The sequence below is a fragment of the Carica papaya genome, chromosome 1, assembly GCF_054855325.1.
Source record: "Carica papaya isolate Zhongbai chromosome 1, ASM5485532v1, whole genome shotgun sequence".
NCBI lineage: Eukaryota > Viridiplantae > Streptophyta > Magnoliopsida > Brassicales > Caricaceae > Carica > Carica papaya.
The window spans coordinates 15028058-15051360 of NC_142309.1; the positions used below are offsets into that span (position 1 = coordinate 15028058).

At 35.8% G+C, this 23303-nt stretch overlaps 1 pseudogene; it reads right to left on the reverse strand.

The window, feature by feature from the left end:
- Positions 1–1098: 1098 nt before the first annotated feature.
- The window catches only part of LOC148270356 (uncharacterized), a 31858-nt pseudogene continuing 9653 nt past the window's right edge, over positions 1099–23303 (reverse strand).

A 23303-nucleotide genomic window follows, 5' to 3' on the forward strand; every position in this document is an offset into this window, starting at 1 on the left:
CTGATAAATTAGTTGTTTATCTTAAAGGAATTCTAGAGGATGTGCTTGTCAAAGTTGATAATCTTATTTTTTATGTTGATTTTTATGTGTTAGATATGGAGGATGATAAATCATCTAACCCCTCTGATATTTTGCTCAAAAGACCTTTCCTTAGTACGGCCAAGACGAAAATAGATCTGCAGGATGGTAGACTCATTGTGGAATTTGATGAAAAAATGGCAAATTTTAATGTTTATAATGATATGAAGTATTATAGTGATGTGTCTTGTGTCTATGGAGTGGATACTGTGATCCTCTAAGTCAAACATATTTTAATTCAAGCCATGATGATAAGTTAAACATTATGCTTTCTAATGATTTTGATGTGGATAGCTTAAAAATTTTAGAAGATAGATCTTGTTCCTAAAGAGAATCTACAAGATACAGTGTTCGAATTGTAGGCACTTAAACCTCAAAGGAGTAATGCATCATATATTGACCTTCCTATTTCTGACATAAAAATTCTACCTTTTATTTTGCAGGCTCCAAATTTGGAGTTTAAACTGCCGCCCAAATATTTGAAATATGTTTTCTTGGGAGGATAAAAGACCCTTCCAGTGATAAGTTCTAACGAGCTAAGTAGGTTATAAGAAGAAAAACTGATTTGACTGCTTAAAAATTGATAATGTCTAGCCTAGGACATTAAACAAGTGCACTTAATAGGAGGCAACCCATTTAGTTTTCTTATATTTTTAGTTTGAATTTTAGTTTATTTTTAGAATTCTTTTATTCATTTGTGATATTTTTTTATCATCTTTATTTTGACAAGAAATGTTTTTTCATTTATAGCTCACTAATGGAGAAGCCGCAAATAATCCATTGGGTTTTTAGTCTGGAGTGTTTGCATAAACCTTACCGAAGGCTTATGCCCCGAGCATATCTAGGATTTAATCTGTTTGTTACCAACATAGATTCTATTTAGCCTCCATCACACAACAATCCCTCAGCTTAGAAGTGATTATGCTGAAACTACAGAAGATGGATGCCCACATTACTCACATCGAAACCTTGAGCCTCGATATGGCCACCAGATTGCATAAAGTTAAGGAGTTAGCCAAGTCAGTAGCTCAAGCTTTGAAGACCGGCCCTCGCCCCAAGACTAGATGATGTTTCCCAGTGCATCCCACCTCCAAGTCAAGTAACCAAGGGAATTAATTTATCCCTTCATTATCTCTTTTATTTCATTACTCATTCTTTGTATCATATTGGGGACAATGTATAGTTTAAATGTGGGAAGCATTTGAATCTTAGGTAGGTAGTTTTTCTTTTTAGTGTCTCATTTTAGGTATTTAGACCTTGCCTAATTTTTGCCACACCACACATACACCACCAATTTTTTTTTGCTCCAATCTTCACAACTATCTCGATTATTTTTAAACAACTCAAATGGGATATTTCAAAATTCAATTGCACTTATAACCATCTCCTAAGAATTGCAGCTTGTTTTTCATCTTTTCACACCTTGAAAAATTACATTTGATCGTGTATTTGAAGTATGACTTGTTTGGGGATTGCCCATTCAAAAAAATTAATTTTCTCTTATTTTTGAGTGAATGTCAATATTTAAAAAGAACTCTATTACAACTTGATGCGGAACCCCAAGACCCTTGCTTGAACCTTAGAACTCTTCAATCGGTTTATAACAGAATTTAGATCATAAGTAAAAAAAGGAATAAAATTTGTTCAATCACCCAAATGGTAGAAGTTAAAGAGAAACCAAGAAAGATAAATGATATCCCTTGAACCCAATCCAAACAAGCACCAAGAACAATTGAAATAGGAAATCAAAATTGAAATATAAGTGATAAAAATTGTATTCCAAATTAACACCTTGTGCATAAAGTGAAAAGAAAGCCAAAACGCTCTTAACTCAATTATGAAATGTTTGATTACAACTCTTGATGTCCACAAAGAAGAGTTCCTTTGGTATTTATAGCCAAAGAGATCAATGATAAGTTACAAAATAATAACTACAATTGTAACTCCTACAATAACTAGGTTAATTATGTGATAATTACGATTGTAACTCCAACAATAACTAGACTAATTATAGGCATGTAATTGTTATGTAACTCCAATCTTCTTAACCAACACCACTAATTGTTTGTGACACCATATAGTTATGGGCTCATTCTTGTAATAACACTAAGACAAGACTTAAGCCCAAAATGAGTTACACTTGATTATATGAGTTTAATTAACTCAAATTAAAATAAAACAATTCAAAATACTTAAAACAACTCAACTAATCCAGCCCATACACAAGGTTATTCACCCATTACCAATAAGACTCAAACGAGCCCAAATTATCCTAAATTATTTAAACCCAATTAAAGTTACGAATTTGGGTTGTTCAAAAAGCTCATATTTGAAATTTCAACAATTGGCCAACCCATCATCCAAATTTTTTTGAGTGAAAACTTTGAGCAACTCTTTAAGCTTCTTTGCCTTTAATCTTGTTACTGGTCTGCTGAAACTTTCCAGGTTTGGAACTATATTTGTGTTTACATCATTTGAAATTTGCTCCAAGTCACCTTCTGATGCTCTTTGAGTATCTTGAGTGTTTTTAGCCTTGTTTGCATCATTCCCCCTCCCCTCAAAAGGATTCGTCCTCGAATCAATTCTTGCATCAATTTCAAAAGGGGATAAATCAGATATGTTAAATGTAGCCGAAACACTATATTCACCTGGTAGGACCACTTTGTAGGCATTTTCATTGATTTTGGCTATGATTTAAAATGGACCATCCCCACGAGCATCCAACTTAGATTTCCGTTTTGATGGAAATCATTCCTTACGCATATGTTCCCACACCCAATCTCCGGGTTCAAATGAAATCTTGCGCCTTCCTTTATTGACATGGGATGCTACTTGTTTATTTTTCTTTTCAATGTTCTGCCTTGCTTTTTCGTTAATTGCTTTAACCATTTTTGCTTTTTATGTCCATCCAAATTAGAAATGTCACTTATAGGAATAGGCAACAAATCAAGTGGAGTTAAGAGATAAAAACCATACACAATTTCAAAATGAGAAAACCGAGTAGAAGAATGTATACTCCGGTTATAAGCAAATTCAACAAATGGTAGCATATCTTCCCAAGTTTTAACATTCCTTCCAATTAAAGCACGTAATAATGTACCAAGTGTTCTATTTACTACTTCAGTTTGATCATCCGTTTGTGGATGTGAAGTAGTAGAAAATAAAAGTTTGGTCCCAAGTTCGGACCACAAAACTCGCCAAAAGTGGCTTAAAAACTTAGCATCCCTATCGGACACAATGGCTTTAGGAATGCCATGCATTCTAACAACTTCGCGGAAAAACAAATCCGCTATGTGTGTGGCATCATCTGTTTTGTGATATGGTATAAAGTGTGCCATTTTGGAAAAACAATCAACAACAACAAATACTGAGTCTCGGCCTTTTCTAGTCCTAGGCAAACCCAACAAAAAGTCCATAGAAATATCAACCCAAGGATGTGTAGGAATGGGTAATGGCATATATAATCTATGTGGTTGAACTCTAGACTTAGCTTACCTACATGAGATGCACTGCGCGCAAATTTTCTCAACATGTTTGCGCATATTAAGCTAAAAGAAATGTTCATGTAAAATGCTCAAAGTTTTGCCAATCCCAAAATGTCCCATTAAACCACCACTATGTGCTTCACGAACAAGCAAATCCCCAATAGAACTATTAGGCACACATAATTTTCTCTTTTTAAATAGAAACCATCATTCCTATTAAAGTCTTGAAATACCTCATGTTCACAAGCCACATAAACATTTGACAAATCACTATCATGCACATACAATTCTTTGAAATGCTCAAATCCCAACAATTTTGTAGAAATAGTAGAGATAAGACTGTACCTTCTTGAAAGCGCATCAGCTACCACATTTTCTTTTTCTTGCTTATATTGGATTACATATGGGAAGGACTCTATGAATTCTACCCATTTTAAATGTCGTTTATTAAGCTTGCCTTGCCCTTTCAAATGCCTCAAAGATTCATGATCGGTGTGAATCACAAATTCTTTTGGTAACAAATAATGTTGCCATGTCTCTAATGCTCTTACCAAAGCATAAAACTCTTTGTCATAGGTGGAATAATTCAATTGTGCACCATTGAACTTCTCACTGAAGTAAGCAATGGGTCTTTTATCCTGCATAAGAACAGAACCTATCCCAAGCCCAGAGGCATCACATTCAATTTCAAAAGTTGAATCAAAATTAGGCAATCTTAATAAAGGCGCATTACATAACTTTTCTTTCAGTAAGGGAAACGCATGTTCTTGTTCTTTTCCCCAAACAAACCCCTTATCTTTTTTTTATGATTTCAGTTAAAGGGGCAGCAACGACACTAGAATCTTTTACAATAGAAACTTATCAAACCATGAAAACTACGCACCTCACTTACACTTTTAGGTGTCGGCCACTCTTAAATAGTCTTTACCTTTTCACTATCTACCTTGATTCCTTTTGCACTCACGACATATCCTAAGAAAATGATGGGATCGATGCAAAATGTACATTTCTTCATTTTAGCATATAGTTGAAATTTGCGCAATGTGTCAAACACTTGCCTCAAATGTATGACATGCTCATCAATAGATTTGTTATACACAAGAATGTCATCGAAGTAGACAACCACAAACTTTCCAATAAATTCACGTAAAACATAGTTCATTAAACGCATGAAAGTTCTTGGCATAACCAACCACTCATAACCCTTGTTTTGTTTTAAAATCAATTTTCCATTCATCTCCTGGTTTCATTCTTATTTGGTGATAACCACTTTTAAGATCAATTTTAGAAAATACACAAGCACCATGCAACTCATCTAACATATCATCAAGTCGAGGTATTGGGTGTCGATATTTTATCGTTATTTTGTTGTCGACTCTACAATCAACACACATACGCCAACTACCATCTTTTTTGGGTACTAATAAGATGGGCACTGCGCATGGACTTAAACTTTCTCGAATGTGCCCCTTTTGTAAGAGCTCCTCCACTTGTCTTTGAAGCTCTTTGGTCTCCTCGGGATTGTTCCTATAGGCTAGTCTATTTGGTATGGCAGCCCCGGGAATGAAGTCAATTTGATGCTCAATCCCTCTCAAAGGTGGTAAACCTTGAGGTAGATCATCGGGAAAAAAATCATTAAATTCCTGCAAAACTTCAACCACAACACTTGGCAAAGAAGGGTCAAGTTCGTTAGTTGAGAAAGAAGCTTCCTTGTACATGAGTACAATAATTGGCTTGTTAGAAAATAAAGCTTTCCTCACATCTCTCATTTTAGCATAAAAGCTCATTTTCCTTCCCTCATTCTTTTCTATGGTCGAATGCATCTCTCTTTCTTTTTCTTTTTGATCTTCATTTTTCTACTCTAATTTTCTCTCACTCTCTTTCCTTTTCTCTTTTTCTTTTTCTTTTCTTTTTCTCTCGGTCTCTCTTTATGCTAATTCATCATGGGACTTTTCAAGTTGCATTTGGTCTTCAAAAACTTATTTAGGGGTTAAAGGAAGAAGAGTATACTTTTTGCCCTTTTTTCCTACCATGTACCTATTGAGATAACCATCATGCATCACTCTCCTATCCCATTGCCATGGTCTACCCAACAAAATATGACTTGCTTGCATAGGAACTACATCACATGTCACTTCATCACTATACTTCCCAATAGTAAAAGGCACCCTCACTTGCTTATTAACTCTCACCTCCCCACTATTGTTAAGCCATTGCAGCTTATAAGGTTTAGGATGTTTTGTAGTCTCCAAACCCAGTTTATCAACAAATAAGGTACTAGCCACATTTACACAACTACCCCCATCAATAATCATGCTACACAATTTTCCATTCACTAGACATCTAGAATGAAAAATGTTCTCTCTTTGCAACTTAACCCCCTCATCATCATTCCTTACTTGCATATTCAAAGCACGTCTAAAAACCAACAATCTACCTTCCATAGGCCTTTCCCCATCACTACAATCCTCCAAAGGAGGCATTTCATCCTCCACATCATTCTCATCATCCGTTTCAGCTCCATCACCACGCTTTGATACCAAATGATGCGGAACCCCAAGACTCTTGCTTGAACCTTAGAACTCTTCAATCGGTTTAGAACGGAATTTAGATCACAAGTAAAAAAAGGAATCAAATTTGTTCAATCACCTAAATGGTAGAAGTTAAAGAGAACTCAAGAAAGATAAATGATATCCCTTGAACCCAATCCAAACAAGCACCAAGAACAATTGAAATAGGAAATCAAAATTGAAATACAAGTAATAACAATTGTATTCCAAATCAACACCTTGTGCATAAAGTGAAAAGAAAGCCAAAACGCTCTCAACTCAATTCTGAAATGTTTGATTACAACTCTTGATGTCCACAAAGAAGAGTTCCTTCGGTATTTATAGCCAAAGAAATCAATGATAAGTTACAATATAATAACTACAATTGTAACTCCCACAATAACTATGATAATTATGTGGTAATTACAATTGTAACTCCAACAATAACTAGGCTAATTATAGGTATGTAATTGTTATGTAACTCCTTGTAACTCCAATCTTCTTAACCAATACCACTAATTGTTTGTGGCACCATATAGTTATGGGCTCATTCTTGTAATAATAATAAGACAAGAGTTAAGCCCAAAATGAGTTATACTTAACTATATGGGCTTAATTAACTCAAACTAAAATAAAACAATCCAAAATACTTAAAACAACTCAACTAATCTAGCCCATACACAAGGCTTATTCATCTATTATCAATAAGACTCAAACAAGCCCAACCCAAATCACTTAAATCCAATTGAAGTTACGAATTTGGCCTGTTCAAAAAGCTCATATTTGAACTTTCCACAATTGGCTAGCCCATCATCCACATGTTTTTGAGTAAAAAAATTGGAGCAACTCTTTAAAAGCTTCTTTGCCTTTGATCTTGTTACTGGTCCGCTGAAACTTTCCAGGTTTGGAACTGTATTTGTATTTACATCATTTGAAATTTGCTCCTAGTCACCTTCTGATGCTCTTTGAGTATCTTGAGTGTTTTTAGCCTTGTTTGCATCAAAACTTATCTAAATTTGTATTCCTAGAATTCTATGGTTCATGTTTAGGACTGCATATTAAAATAAAAAAGAAAAACAAAGCAAAGGTTTGGATGAATAGAACAAATTAGCTAGCATATGATGGAGGAGATAGAGCGTAAAACACACTCACTATCAAAAACACGTTTAGAGTAAAAATGTGAGATGGAGCATAAGAAGCATTGACAATTAAAGAAATTATGAAAAATAGAGCACAAATAATAAACTAGTCCTTTAGTCACTTAAAATCACTACTAACTGAGTAACCAGGTGCATTCATCACAAATGTTTATCCCCGTATCAAAATGTTAGAGACATTTCAAGCAAAAAGATTAGCTATAGATAGATTTTCTGTTTTTAGCATGAACCAAATGCATGAAATCCTTATATCTAGACAGATTATGTGGTTGTTCTACTATGTATTTATGACATCCCAAATACTAATTAAAGCATAAGGGTGCCAGATACAGAAACAGATACGAGTGCATTTTAGATAATTGTATGTAGCGGAATAAAATCTTACAATCCCTTACAAAATAATAATAGATTTCCAAATCTTACAATACTGAGGTGAAACAAAATTAAATACAAGCCTCTATAAAAGATGGACTTATCAAAGTATGGAACAAAATATATACTCGCAATGGTTCACAGATCCACGGGATCTTTAAATAACATCACTAAGATTTTAAATACAATTAAACTTGAAAAATGGTACCTTATTTACTCACCATCAGGAATCATGTTAGAGATCAATTTCAATAATTATGAAAATAATTTACTATATTTAAAGAAAATTTCAAATCAATCATGTAAAATCATGTCATAATCATATCAAATCCTATCAATCATATCATGTCAATCATATCAATCATGTTGAAATTAAATAGAAAAAATCAAACAAATAATGTCATGCTTTTATCTTATTTTATTCTTCGCACGAGCTCATTCTGAGTTCCATCTACTAAGGACAATACAGATTCCCAACTACCCATGTGGAATGACCAATTCATTTCATATCATATCAGAAATTTGTGGCTTACTAAACCATCAACACATTTATGGTTTCCAAACTATGACACGATTTATGACCACAACCGTGCCAACCACAGTGGTTCTACATGTAAACTATAATCATGGCCGTACTTGCCAAAGGTGACCCCTACAATCATATTGCGTCACCACTTTCATCAGAGGGTACGCCATCATCCATAGAGAGCGATCCTCTCACGTCTTTTCATATCAGATAAGGGAGAAACAGAAACTCCTCATAGATAAAAAGCTAATGAATCATGTCATCTATAAGCCATTCATGCCAATATCGATATCTATTTTCCATATTTATAATACAATATCATGCTTCATTTCTTTATCATGTTATCACATATACTTTATTTACATATAATATAAACATGTATTACAACATAACATTTGCTTAAGTGATTTTAAATTACAACAAAATTGATCATGCAACCAACCGATTAATATTACAATTAATTATTTTAGAAATACTCCTTAGAATATAAAGATAAATACTAAATTCAATACTGAAACTTGAAGTTTTTCCCTACGTCTTTCCTCCTTCTATTCCTTCCTCTTTTCTCTCTAAAATCTCTTTAGTGGATGGAAGAATGAAGTTAGAGTGGTGAAGAAATGGTGAAAAAGGGTTCCTATTTATAGAAAATGATGACCGTAGGATTGGCACCAAGTGGCAAAATCTTGTAAGGAGAGAGGGAGGAAACATGTGACTTGATGCAACGTGACAACTGACGGACGCGACTGATGGATGGTCAACATGACGACAATGACACAACAACAGTGCAAAAACCAAAGGCATATTGTCCAATCAATGGCGGCATGCCCCCCCAAGGGGCAACGCGCACTGCCTAAGGGCAATGCACGTCGGTCTGCTGTGCACAGCCAGCACATCCCGCGTGCGCTAGCCAAGGGCCTGTGCGCACAGGCACGTGGGCAGACCGCGCACCTCCTGCCCCATACGGACGGGGAAGGCTTTCTCACAGCCTTTTATACAGGATTTTTTTGCCATTTTTCCCTCTCCATTTTTTCTGAAAATTTTTAAATTAATAATGATAAAAACAAATACATAATTAGGCAAAATAAATGTAAAAAAATTAAATTTGTCCGTAAAGTATATAATTAACACATTAACTCATTTTCATTCAGAATTTAAAATAACATAAGATAAAATAGAATTTAAAGAGTTAATGGCCTTAGGACCCGAATAATTAGAGGTTTTATACAACAATTAAGTGCAAAGGTTTTTGGGGTGTTACATTCCCCCCACTATAAGAAAATTTGGTCCTCCAAATTTGTCATAATAAATTAGGAAACATCTCTTGCATTTCACTCTCCAGTTGCCACGCTACCTCATCTGACGTGTCATGTTGCCACTATATCTTCACCATCGAGATCCTTTTGTAGTGCAAAATTTTATAAGTCTAACCAAGGGTTTCCACAGGGAGCTCCTCATAAGTCATGTCTGCTTGGACCTGTATCTCTTGGTGAGGAAAGATGTGAGAAGGGTCAAGGTGGTACCTTTTAAGCATGGAGACATGGAAAATATCATGCAGACCCGTAAACTCTAGAGGTGGAGCAAGGTGGTATGCAACGGGTTTGATACATTCCATGATCATAAAAACTCCTACATAACAAGGGCTTAGCTTATCCTTCTTACCAAACCGCATTTTACCCTTTTAAGGGAAGATCTTGAGGAAAACATGGTCGCCAATAGTAAACTCCAGTGGTCTCCTATTATTATCAGTATAGCTCTTCTGGTGACTCTGAGTGGTGGCTAGGTTCTTCTCAATGATGGCGACTTTCTTAATAGTCTCGTGAATGTAGTTAGTCCCAGGTAACATTGGTTCCTGACTTTGTTCCAACAAGTGGGGGAGCGGCAGGGCCTACCATACAGGACTTTATACGAAGCCATGCCGATGCTGGAATGATAATTGTTGTTAGAAGCAAATTCACATAAGGGAAGATACTTATACCAATTGTCACCAAAGTCGAGAACATAAGCGCACAACATATCCTCGAGCGTCTGGATGGTACGTTCAGACTAACCATTAGTCTAAGGATGGTAGGCAGTACTGAAGTACAATCCCAAACTAAAGGCTTCCTAAAAACTGTCCCAGAAATGAGAGGTGAATCGGGATCTCTATCTGAAACAATAGAAGAGGGAACGATGTAGAGTTGAACAATCTCCTCAACGTAGAGATGAGTTAACTTGCTTGTGGAATCAGTTGTTTTGATAGGTAAAAAATGCGCAGTCTTGGTCAACCTGTCAATAATGACCCATATTATATTACAAGTGGAACAAGTTTTGGAAAAATTGGTGATAAAGTCCACGGTCGCATACTCTCATTTCTGTTCTAGAATAGGGAGGCCTTATAACAAACCGTCGGGTCTCTAGTGTTTGGCCTTAATTCACTAGAAAGTAAGGCATCGGGAGACATAATCAACAATGTCTTTCTTCATTTCACACCGCCAATATTGGCGCCTCAAGTCTCGGTACATTTTGGTACTATTGGGGTGAATAAACAACTTGGATACATGGGCAGCTTTAAACATATCCATCCTGAATGCGGCATAGACCTAAATACGATCCTGGAATTGACACAAACCATTATCGGTAAGCCTAAAATCAGGAAATTTATTAGAAGTAAACTTACTCAGATTCTTAATTATCTCTAAATTGATGGATTGAGCTTCTCAAATCTTCATGAAAAGATTAGGTAAGGCCCGAATCTGGGTGAGGTAGGCACCATTGCCATAATGGTTAAGGCAGAGTGTTTGTATTGCATCAACTAGCTTCCAACTGGAGGCTATCATTCGGGCCAACAAAGCGGACTCATTCTGGCTCAAGGCATCAATAACCGCATTTTCTTTACCGGCGTGGTAGAGGATCTTGCAGTTGTAATCCTTCAACAGGTCCATCTAGTGTCTTTGCCTCATATTCATTTCTCTCTGTAAAAATATGTATTTCAAACTTTTATGGTTAGTATAAATTTTAAATATTTGGCCATACAGATACTAGCACCATATCTTCAGAGCAAAGACTATGTCAGCCAACTCCAGGTCGTGCATGGGGTAGCTACACTCATGGGGTTTCAGTTGTCTGGATACGTAAGCGACTACCTAACAATGCTGCGTCAAGACACATCTCAAACTTATGTGAGATGCATCGCAATAAACCTAAAATTGTCTAGTATTGTCAAGAAAGATCAACACTGGAGCAGAGGTGAGGCGATATTTCAACTCGGCAAATCTTTCTTCACATTCATAATTCCAAATAAAAGTTACATCCTTTCGGGTGAGGCAGGTCAACGGAATTACAATCTTGGAACCCATCAATGAACTGCTGATAGTAATGAGCTAGACTAAGGAAACTACGTACCTCAGCAACTTTTGTTGGCCAGTTCCAATTAATCACAATTTCAACCTTGGATGGCGTCTCTACTACTAATATCTCATTTATAGATTCAGGCTTAATATCTAATTTACAGGCAAAAGAAAAAGAAATAAAAGAGTGAGTAGCACCTGTATCAATCAGAGCTCGAGCAGTAATATCATGGACAGAAAGCATACCCTCAATAATAGTCGGAGTAGTGAGGGCACCGGGCTCATCAAGATGGTGCACACAACCCTGGGCTACTAGTCTGGCCATGTCCTTCGGCTGCTAGGGAAAGTCTTTAACAAAGTGTTGAGTGCTTCCACACTTATAGCAGGTGTTGTTTGAATGCCAATAGAGCTTATCACCATGAAAGTGTCCACAATGCTGACATGGTTGGATAATTCGGGCAGGGTGTCCAGTAGGTAAAGTCAAAGTGTGACATCCCAAATACAAATTAAGGCATAAGGGTGCTAGATACAGAAACAGATTACAATTGTGTAATAGATAAATGTATGCAGTGAAACAAATAATTACAATCCTTTATGAAATAATAATAGAGCTTCATACATAACTGAGGCAGAAACAAAATTAATTACAAGCCTATACAAAAGATGGATTCATCAAAGTACGAGACAATCATGCACTCATAAAAGATTATGGATCCATGGGATCCTCAAACACTTCAAGGGGTAGGTCAGTAATCGATTTCTCATTTAGGGGGCATGGAAAGGGGTGAGTTCCATATACTCAGTAAGAAAAATAATATTTAAATAACATCATAAGATTTCAAAGGTAATTAAAAGTACCACCATTACACCATTACTTACGATCAAAAGTCATGTCTGGGTTCATTATTAATTATGAAATCAATTTGATTTAATAAAAAAAATGTCAAGTCAAAGTCGTATCATGTAAATCAGACCAATCATGCTGAAAACAAAGAAAATCAAATAAATCATGATATGCACTATTTTGCATTTTTATTCTTCATGCGAAGTCATTCTGACTTTCATCTACTGAGGGCAATATGGATTCCCGATTACCCATGTAGAATGACCAATTCATTTTATTTATATCAGTAATTTGTGGCTTGCCAAACAAATAGTACATTTAAAGCTTGCCAAACCAAGACATGATCTATGACCACGATCATGTCAACAACAGTGGTCCTATATGTTAATTATGCCTACGGTCATACTTCACCAACGGTGACCTTTACAATCATATCGCGCCATTATTCTCATTAGAGAGTATGTCATCATCTATACGGAACGATCCTCTCACGTCTTTTCAGACCAGAAGGGGGAGAAACAGAAATCCCTCAGAGATCAAAAGCCTAACGAAATACTTAATAAATTATGCATGCCAATACTAATACATATTTCTCATGTCTATGCATCATTTCATGCTTATTCATTTTTCCACCGTCTAATGCATCACATATCAATATTTATCTCAAACATTAAATTATTTAAATTATACATGCAAATAATCAATTTTTATATGTTCCTAAAACATGCATTAACAATCAATTTTAATCTAGAGATGTCCTTATGATGTTTAAAAGTAAATATTAAATTCGTTACCGAAACCTTGATAGTTCCTACGCCTTTTTCTTTTTTTCCTCCTCTCCTCTCTCTAGATCACTCCCTCTCTCTCTAAAGCACTTTGATGGATGGAAGTGATGAGGGAATGGTGAAGTGATGATCCCTATTTATAGAAAATAGAGACCGTTAGATTTGTGCTAAGTAGTGAAATCTGGTGAATAAAAAGAAAGACAATGTGAAAATATGATATGTGATGGCCGTTAGATGTGACCGACGGATGGACCACGCAATGTGATGGTGGCGCGAAAACTAGAGGCACGCAACACAAATGACAGTGACACGTCGCCTAAGTAACGGTGACATGTTGCCCAACAATAGCGCACGATTCCCAAGGGGGTGGCACACACTGCTGAGGCAGCACACGTAGCCCTAACTTACAATGCGCCGCAAGCTTAGCCTATCGCACGCACAGGCATACGGCATGCTGGCCTACCATGTGCAATGGTCTTCCCCGCATCATTCCTATAAAAGAAAGAAAGACAGGATTTGGAGGCTTAATATTTGAAAATAGGACATTTATCTTCCCTAGGTATTCTAAAAAGTTTATCTATCCTAGGCCTCAGTTCAAGGGATTTGTTCCGTGATAACCTGGCTCTGATACCACCTGTGACATCCAAGGTGTCAATTAAGACAAATGGGTATCAGATACATATTCAGAATAACGAGTGGATGATAATATTTATGCAGCGGAATCAAACGTTAACAAATCCCTTGTAAATATATATATAGTGTTCTAAATACATACATCACTGAAGCCAGAAGTGGCTACAAAATACAAACATAAGGGCCGCTTCTTTCACTATGCTTCTGGAATTCATGAGAGTGCAGGAACAGTCAACCACTTAAACTTGTGGATCCAGGGGATCCTCATAGACTTCCAAAGGAAGGTTTGCCTGCAGTTCCTCATCTGGGGGAGAATGGAAAGAGTGAGTTCTATATGCTCAATAAGGAAAATAGTATAAAATTAACATTGTAAGATTTCAAAAGTTTATTATTTTATCTCACCGTTTGGTTTTCTTGTTTACCTAACTCATCATTAGAAAAGAAAATTATTTATTTGAATATCAAAATAGTACATTAGCACAAAAAATCAAATATACATATATCATGCCAAATAATGGGGCGCGCACGTCCCATCTGCATAGGGCATGAGGACACACTGCACATAATAGGCCTCAGCCTAGGTGCAACAAAAGCTTGGGCCGCATGCGCCACTGCAGTTTGGGCGGCGCACCTTTAGTCTTCGTGCTACTGTTGTCTCGTCAGTCATGTCTGTCAATTTCCACATCGCATTGGTCACTTTTCCCTCTCCCTCTCTCCTGACATATTTATGCCACTTGGCAGAAATCAACCAGTCCCCTTTTCCTATAGATAGGGATCTTCTCCACCACTCCTTCGTCACGTCATCTTCATTCTTCCGTTCACCAAAGAAAATTTTAAAGAGAGAAAGAGAGGATAAAAAGAAGAAGACTTTCCTCAAGCTTTCAGTAAGGAATTTGGTATTAACTTTGTACTTTACAAGGATAATTTCTAGGTTAATAAAAGAATATTGCATGAATGTGACATGACTTGTTACATGTTTAATTATGGTTATGTTTTAAATATGTTTATATAAATGTTCCATGATATTGGATGATTTGCATCATTTTAACCAGTAAATAAATTAATATACTAAATATGATGGCATGATAAGAGATGATGAAGCATGATGTTATTTGACTAACATGTGGAAGGATTATGGATATTTGCATGCATGATATTTAAATTAATATGATCCGTTAGACTTTTTTTATCTCTGAGGAGTTCTATTTCTCCCCCATCTAGTCTTAAAAGACATGAGAGTATTGCTCCCTATGGATGACAGCATACCTTCTGATGAGAGTGATGATGCGATATGATTGTAGGGGCTATCTTTGGCAATGTATGGTCGTGACTATAGTTTACATGCAGGACCACTGTATTTGGCACAATCATGGTCATAGAACATGTCATTGTTTAGTAAGCCGTAAATGTGCTAAAAATGATATGAAATAAATTGGTCATTCTATAGTGGTAGTCAAGAATCCATAATGCCCTCAGTAGATAGAGGTCGGAACGGCTTCGCATGAAAAATTAGTAAAAGATGCAATGAAAGTATGATATGATATAATTTATTTGATTTTCTCTATTTACATGATGTGATCATATGTTTGATATAATTGATTTAATGTTGATAATTTTCTAAATAAAATAAAATGTTTTTTTAGTATTGAATGGTCACACGTGCACGTTCCCTGATGGTAAGCGTATAAGGTATTATTTCTAAGTTAATTACATTTAAAATCTTAGTAATGTCATTTAAATACTATTTTTCTTATTGAGTATATTAGAATTCACCTCTTTTCGTGACCCCCCTTTAGATGAGGATGATAGTGAAGAACCACTAGTCACCTGTCCATTGAAGTCGTTGAGGATCCCATGGATCCATGAACCATTACGAGTGCATATATTGTTTCGCACTCTAATGAGTCCAACTTTTAAGAAGCTTATATTTATTTTTATTTTTCCTCAGTATTGTAAGATTTGGAACTCAAACTTATTTTGTAAGTGATTTGTAATATATTTTATTCTGCTGCATGTAATTATTTTAAATGCACTATTATTTGTTTCTGTATTTGGCACCCTTATGCTTTAATTAGTATTTGGGATATCACATAATCTGACGGTCAATGACTCTCCTTCCTTTTCTGCTTAAGAGGCTTTCTTTTTTCTCTATCTTCACTCATTTGAAGAGAGGAAAACAAAACAGCAAACTGGAGAGCTAAACCAAGAGAAAAACCCGAGCAAGATTCTGAGAGAAGACCAAGAACGGATCGTTACATGAAAAACGTGTGATCGGTGCTACTTGTGTGAATTGTACCATAACTCATGCATCTCTTTTCTTCCATCAGGTAAACACCCTTCCCTTTGGCCATTTTTTATTGTTTTTTTTTTCCTTTCGTAACTTCCCTTCCTCCTATATAGCAATGTACTCAATTTTTCAAAAAATATAGGTTGACACCGCAACCGCTTCTCTTTCGCAGTTTAAGAAGCCTTTTTTCTTCTATTTAAAACACCAAGCATAATTGACCCTAAGGTAATGATAGGAGTATTGTCTTGCTTGATACGTGGTGAAGTGTGTGTGTTCATCACGATTTAATAAGGTGAATGGTTAAGTGAGTTTACGAGTTTTATTGATTTAGGAAAGAAAATAATCGAGTGAGGCACCAAGGTGCTAGAAGGGACTGCATCGCACAGTTGTGCCATGCAATCGATGCATGTGGGTTGTTGTCTAGGCACAACCAAGTGCTCAAAGAGAGCCCCTTAGCACATTATGTGCGCTCAAAAAGCTGCATACATGCCCCCGGGCTCTACCAAGCACACATGCAGGTCGATTATGAGTTAGGAACAAATCTTTATGACTAACGGCTGGTGAAGGTTGGGTAATTTAGATCACTGAATTTGTTAATAGTAGTACTTATGTTTTAGAAATTTTAGTTTTAGAGAGGTTGGTTTATGGTATCATAATAATTGATCTTCTAGGATATTGTATCTAAGATTGTATTCTTTCTTCTATCATTACATATATATATACAACTTTTTGCCAAGTATGGTTGAACAAATCTTGAATATATTGTTTTAATGCTTGGGAAAAACTTTAAGGTCTTTCCTGAATGAGAAAAGAAGGATTCTTCCAAATTGGGCCATTTCTTTTCTGTCTCTAGAAGGAGGATGGATTTATTAGGAATTTGTGTATACTCATTATCATAATATACTACCAACCTCGAATATAATGGTTATTTACGTCCCACACATACCATCACAACTCCTCGCTTTCTCTTGAGGTCCAATCTCGTGCTTATATTCTCTTATGATTCATAAGTTCTCCTAGGTTGGTTACTTCTCTTCTAAATACTCCCAAACCAAGGTTCATTCACCAAGAACTTGTATTCCAGTCTCATAGATTTAAAACTTAAGTGGTTGACTGTAACATGTTCGAAAACTCTCTATTTCACTTCACATAATCCTTCAGTAAAGGTATTATATTACCCTCAAAATCTATCAAAGTTTGGGTGACTCCCAAAATTCCAACCATTGATTGAGTTCCTCTAGGGTATCTAATTACAAAATTCCTTTTTATCAAGATTTATTAGGATCCTTTGGTAATAGAGTCCATCGAAGGTCTTGCTAAGATTGGCTACACTCGGCAATTGCTTCCATCTCCTCAATGTTGAGTACTATGAACCCACAATAAATTATCACTCCTACAGGGCAAACTAGGATAACTGTACCTAGCTACATACTGGTTAACCGTCATATTTCCTTGGCATAGGTCCTAAAATTCCTCTTCCTTTTCTCCCGAACATAAACTGGGAAGAAGTTCTCTAGAAAGGCATCTATAAAAATATCCAAGGTGGTAGGAGTGGGCAAGACATCTTTCTTAAGCCGCCACCAATGCTCAGCTTCACCTATAAACATGAAAACAACAAAAAGGATCTTCTGTTCCTCAATTAGGCCCAGAATAGAGAAAAACTTTTTTATTTGAAGAATCCAAGTTTCTACTGCCAAAGGATTGGGTCCATCATCAAGGAAGGAGGGTTCAGTCTCCTAAACTCAGAGATGTTTTGTGAAATGGTTCTGTCTACAATGGTCAAACACTGGATGACTCGGAGTAGCTCAGTAAACTCAGCCCTAGTCAGAGCATCCTGAGCCTTAGGGCATTCTATGGATGTTCCCTTTCGAGTCATAATTCTTTCAAAAGGGAGACAACAAGCTTGATGACTAGAAAAAAAAAGTTATTTCTAATTCTAAGAATTTTTGAAGGTTTTCTCTAAGTCTAAACTAGGTATAAGGGAAATTTCTATAGTTAGGCTTTGAAACCATTTTGTAACATCCCATATACCTAATTGGTAGAAGGGAGCCAACTACCAAGTAGTTATGAGTGCTAAAAACAAGTTTAACATTGAAGTGAAAATTTAAAAATCCCTTACAAGCAAACTAAGTTTTAAAACTTACATCAGAGACCATAAATTGACAATCCTAAGTATTAAATACAAAAAGTAAAGTCCTTTCAGGATATTACATCAGAGTGCAAAATAAACTATTACACTCAAATTATGTATTAAGGAATTACCAAAGATCCGTGAATGGCTCTAATAAAACTTCAATAAAAAACTCGGGGAACAAATCATCAACTTCCACATCATTTGGGGACACGGATTAGGGGTGAGTTCTATATAAACTCGGTAAGGGACACAATATTTAAACCACACAGTTAAGGTTTAAAAGTAAATAACATGAACAATATTTTCATATAAACCTCTTATCTTGGAGGGCCACCGCAGGATGAATACGTTCATATATTTAGAAAACGTTTGTCTTTCTTTAGGAAAATTCAGTGAACTAGTTGCATGACCAAGCAAAGAGTAGATTTTATCAAGATCATCAGCAGGCATATTGTGTCACATAAGGCATATCCAAGCATGTCAAATATTCAATAGATATTAAATAAGTGGCATACTTAATAACCTCAGGATAAGTAGAAGGACCATCATATAAAAACATCTATAGTCTCATACTGTATTCTTATTCATACATGTGCTTTATTAAGTCATTTACCGACCTCCGCGCAAAGCCATTACAACATGTATCCACTGAAAGCAAAGGAGATCCCCAGCTATCACTGTGATTCATCAAGCCCTTTCCAAGCCAGTTCTATTTTTCCATCTAAACTATCCGTACATCACCACTATGGCTCTATATATCCTAATGCAAATCTACTCTCAATAGAGAGAATGCCAATAATCATCGGGAGCAATTCATCAACATTTATTCAGAGGAAGGAGAAATAGAAACCCCTCAAAGATAGCAGTTGAATGGATTTTTTCATTCTTTTCACTTGTTTATTCTATGTTCACAACAAATTCCTTATTCTTTTATCTGCATTTTTCATGTTCAACACAATCATTTTCTTATTTCAAATCCAAGGAGATTCAACAACATATCCAGCCTGAAGGCCTATTTCACATATCCAGCTCAAAGGCCCATGTTTACCCAGTCTTGACCTTCAGGTCATCCTCTTGGGTCAAGGCCCACTAGAATAACCCTATTTGCCATCACCAAGGTATGGCAAAGGGCCAAACCCGCATGCAGTTACCAGTCGTCTTGTTTTTCATACATGATGCTCAATATCTCCATAATAAGCTTATTATCCATTATCTAAAGGATGCATGCATCAAATCATCATGCTCAATAACATGATGTCACTTATCTAATTAAACAACATCAATCTTTATAGAACTTTATACATTATAGTCATTTCATCATATGGTACAACCATCATGCATCATATCTCACACATTCATATCCAAATAATTATTCACTAAAACAGTGTAGAAATCCATTCATGAATCATCAGTATCACAATCTAGTTCAACTAAAAAGTGCACTTAAAAATGTAAGAAAAAATACTAAAGAGACCCTTACCGAAACCAAAGTCAAATTAGTCTTTAGCAAGGGAAAGGAAGGACTTGTCGTACTCCTCAAACTTCTACTTTCTTTTCTTTTTTCTTGCTTCTTTCTCTCACTAAATATTCTCTCTCTCTAAAAAATTTATAAAATGGAAGAATGGGAAAAATGGTGGAAAAGTGAAGGAAGAAAGCTTTTTAAATTAGTTAAGGAGGGGCCATGGATGAGCAACACGTGGCACTAATTCGGACAGGAAAAGTAGTAGGTGGTTGAAGAATGGGTGGCCGACGGTGGGACCTACGCGGCATGGGGGCGTGGCTACGAGAACAACGTGACCGCCGGCTATCATGTTCGCAGATTTTGGGGGATCTTCTTCTGACATCACAAATTCTAATTACGCATAAGGGTGCCAGATACAGAAACAGATTACGAGTGCATGATAAATAATTATATGCAGCAGAGCAAATTATTACAAATTCCTTACCAAAATATATGATTTTCAATTGCACATATATATAACTAAGGCCAGAAGTGGAAAAAAATACAAAATATCAAAATAAAACAAGGGTCATTTCTTTCACTATGTGAATGGAGTCATCAGAGTGTGAGACAAGTCATGCACTCAAGGTTTATGGATCAACGAGTTCCTCATAGACTTTGACAGGGCGATCGGTTCCTCACTATCTTCTTCATTTGGGGGGGGGGGGAGGGGGGAGTAAAAAGAGTGAGTTCCATATACTCAGTAAGAAAAATAATATTTAAATAATATCATAAGATTTTAAAAGTGAATTATTATGTCATCAATACTTACGATCAAGTGTCACGTCAAGATCCTTTTCTTAATTTATGAAAACATTTTATTACTTTATAAAAACATCAGATCCATCATGTCATAGTCATAAAAATCAAATCAATCATGCTAATAATAGAAAAAATTAAATAAATCATGAGATGCTCAATTTTTTATTTCATGCTTCACGAAGTCGTTCTAACTTCTATCTACTGAGCGCAGATACGGATTTTTAACTACTCATGTGGAAAGACTAGATCAAATATATAATGGCAATTCGCCAATGGCACATTTCTGGCTTGCCAAACCATGATATGATCTATGACCACAGCCATACCAACCATAATGGTCTTATCAGATAGTTTATAGCTCTGGCAGTACTTAACAAAAGGTGATCCCTAATAGATAATTTGCGCAACCACTCTCGTTAGAGGGTACATTATCATCCATAAGGAGTGGTCCTCCTACATCTTTCCAGACCAGATGAGGGAGGGGGAAAACAGAAGTCCCTCAGAGATAAGAAAACCTAATAAAACACTTGATGATACATGTCAATATAAATTCATATTTTTCATACCATTTTGATGCAAACAAGGCTAAAAACATTCAAGATACTCAGAGAATCAGAAGGTGACTTGGAAGAAATTTGAAATAATGTAAACACAAATATAATTCCAAACCTGAAAAGTTTCAGCGGACCAGTAACAAGATCAAAGGTAAAGAAGCTTAAAGAGTTGTTCCAAGTTTTTTACTCAAAAACATGTGGATGATGGGCTGGCCAATTGTGGAAAGTTCAAATATGAGCTTTTTGAACAGCCCAAATTCGTAACTTTAATTGGATTTAAGTGATTTGGGATAATTTGGGCTTGTTTGAGTCTTATATCAAATGGATGAATAAGTCTTGTGTATGGGCTGGATTAGTTGAGTTATTTTAAGTATTTTGGATTGTTTTATTTTAGTTTGAATTAATTAAGCCCATATAGTTAAATATAACTCATTTTGGACTTAAGTCTTGTCTTAGTGTTATTACAAGACTGAGCCCATAACTATATGATGCCACAAATAATTAGTGGTGTTGGTTAAGAAGATTAGAGTTACAAGGAGTTACATAACAATTACATGCCTATAATTAACCTAGATATTGTTGGAGTTATAATTGTAATTACCACATAATTAACCTAGTTATTGTGGAAGTTACAATTGTAGTTATTGTATTGTAACTTATCATTGATTTCTTTGGCTATAAATACCATAGGAACTCTTCTTTGTGGACATCAAGAGACTGTAATCAAACATTTCAGAATTGAGTTGAGAGTGTTTTGGCTTTCTTTTCACTTTATGCACAAGGTGTTGATTTGGAATACAATTATTATCACTTGTATTTCAATTTTGATTTCCTATTTCAATTGTTCTTGGTGCTTGTTTGGATTGAGTTCAAGGGATATCATTTATCTTTGTTAGGTTCTCTTTAACTTCTACCATTTAGGTGATTGAACAAATTTGATTCCTTTTTTACTTGTGATCTAAATTCCGTTCTAAACTGATTGAAGAGTTCTAAGGTTCATGCAAGGGTCTTGGGGTTCCGCATCATTTCATACTTAATCTCCTTTTTCGCATTTCAGAAATCGATCACAAAAGTTATATCATTTAAAATTACATGTAAATCATCAAGTGCCTATAGGATCGTATAACATGCTTTATCACGACATTTAACATAATCATACAAATCATAATTTTAAGCTTCATAAATTTTAACTCTAGAAATACTCTTCAAGATGTTTAAAAGTAAATACTAAATTTCTTACCAAAACCTTCAAGTTTTCTGCACCTTTCTTCTTCTTATCCTCTCCTTCTCTCTCTAGATCACTCCCTCTCTCTCTAAGCTCTTGGAGGATGGAAGAATGAAATGGAAGTTATGAGGAAATAGGAAAGAAGGGGTCCGTATCTATAGAAAATGAGGAACATTAGATTTGCACCAAGTGACAAAATCTGGTGAGTAGCAAAAAAATTAATGGGAAAGGAGTGATGTGATGCGACACGATGGTAGTACAAAAAATAGAGGCACGTCTCCCAACCAACAACAACACACCGCCCAATTAGTGGCACACACTGCCCAAGATAGCGCACGGTGCCCAAGGGGGAACGACACACTGCCCAAGGCATTTACGCCATGCCATGATGGTCGGTTAGCAACTAGGGTTGATCAACAGCCAAGGGCCATTGCATGTGATATAATGGATCACATGCGCCCCCTTTTGGCTATTAAAGCCAAATTCCACTCTTCTCTCTTCCATTTTCTTCATTTTTCATCTTCTTCTTCACTTGATTGAGAGAAAGAGAGAGAGAGAGTCCATCAACAAGCGACCCAAGAGATTTTCTCCCCCAAGTGGTGAGCTTCCCACTTTTTCCTCTTGCTTTCCCTTCTTTACTTAGTTTACCAAGAGTTCACTCTTGAGTTTTTTTTCCTTAAAATTACAAAACTTCTTTTATAAATCCATGGGTGCTGAGCAACCTTCCTTCTCCTTCAAACAATAAGCTAACCTCATTTCCTTGCGAACTTGCAAGCTTAAAAGTTTGGTAAGGGTTTTGCTATTATCATGTATCCTTCTAATGTATTTTTTAGATTTTGAAATGTTAGAAATAATGAATTCATATGTTTGTTTTTATTTGGTTTCATGCATGCATGTGTGCCATTTAGTAACCATATTTTATTAAAAATTTGATTGATTCAAGGTGATTATTTTCTACTTATATTGCCTATATGATTGTACATGTGTAAAAAGGTACGTGAAGTTTTAAAATGAAATGATTTGAGAGGTAAAAGAGAAGCTCATAAATTAGTTTGGGGCACTGAGGTGCCGAGAAAGAGTCATGC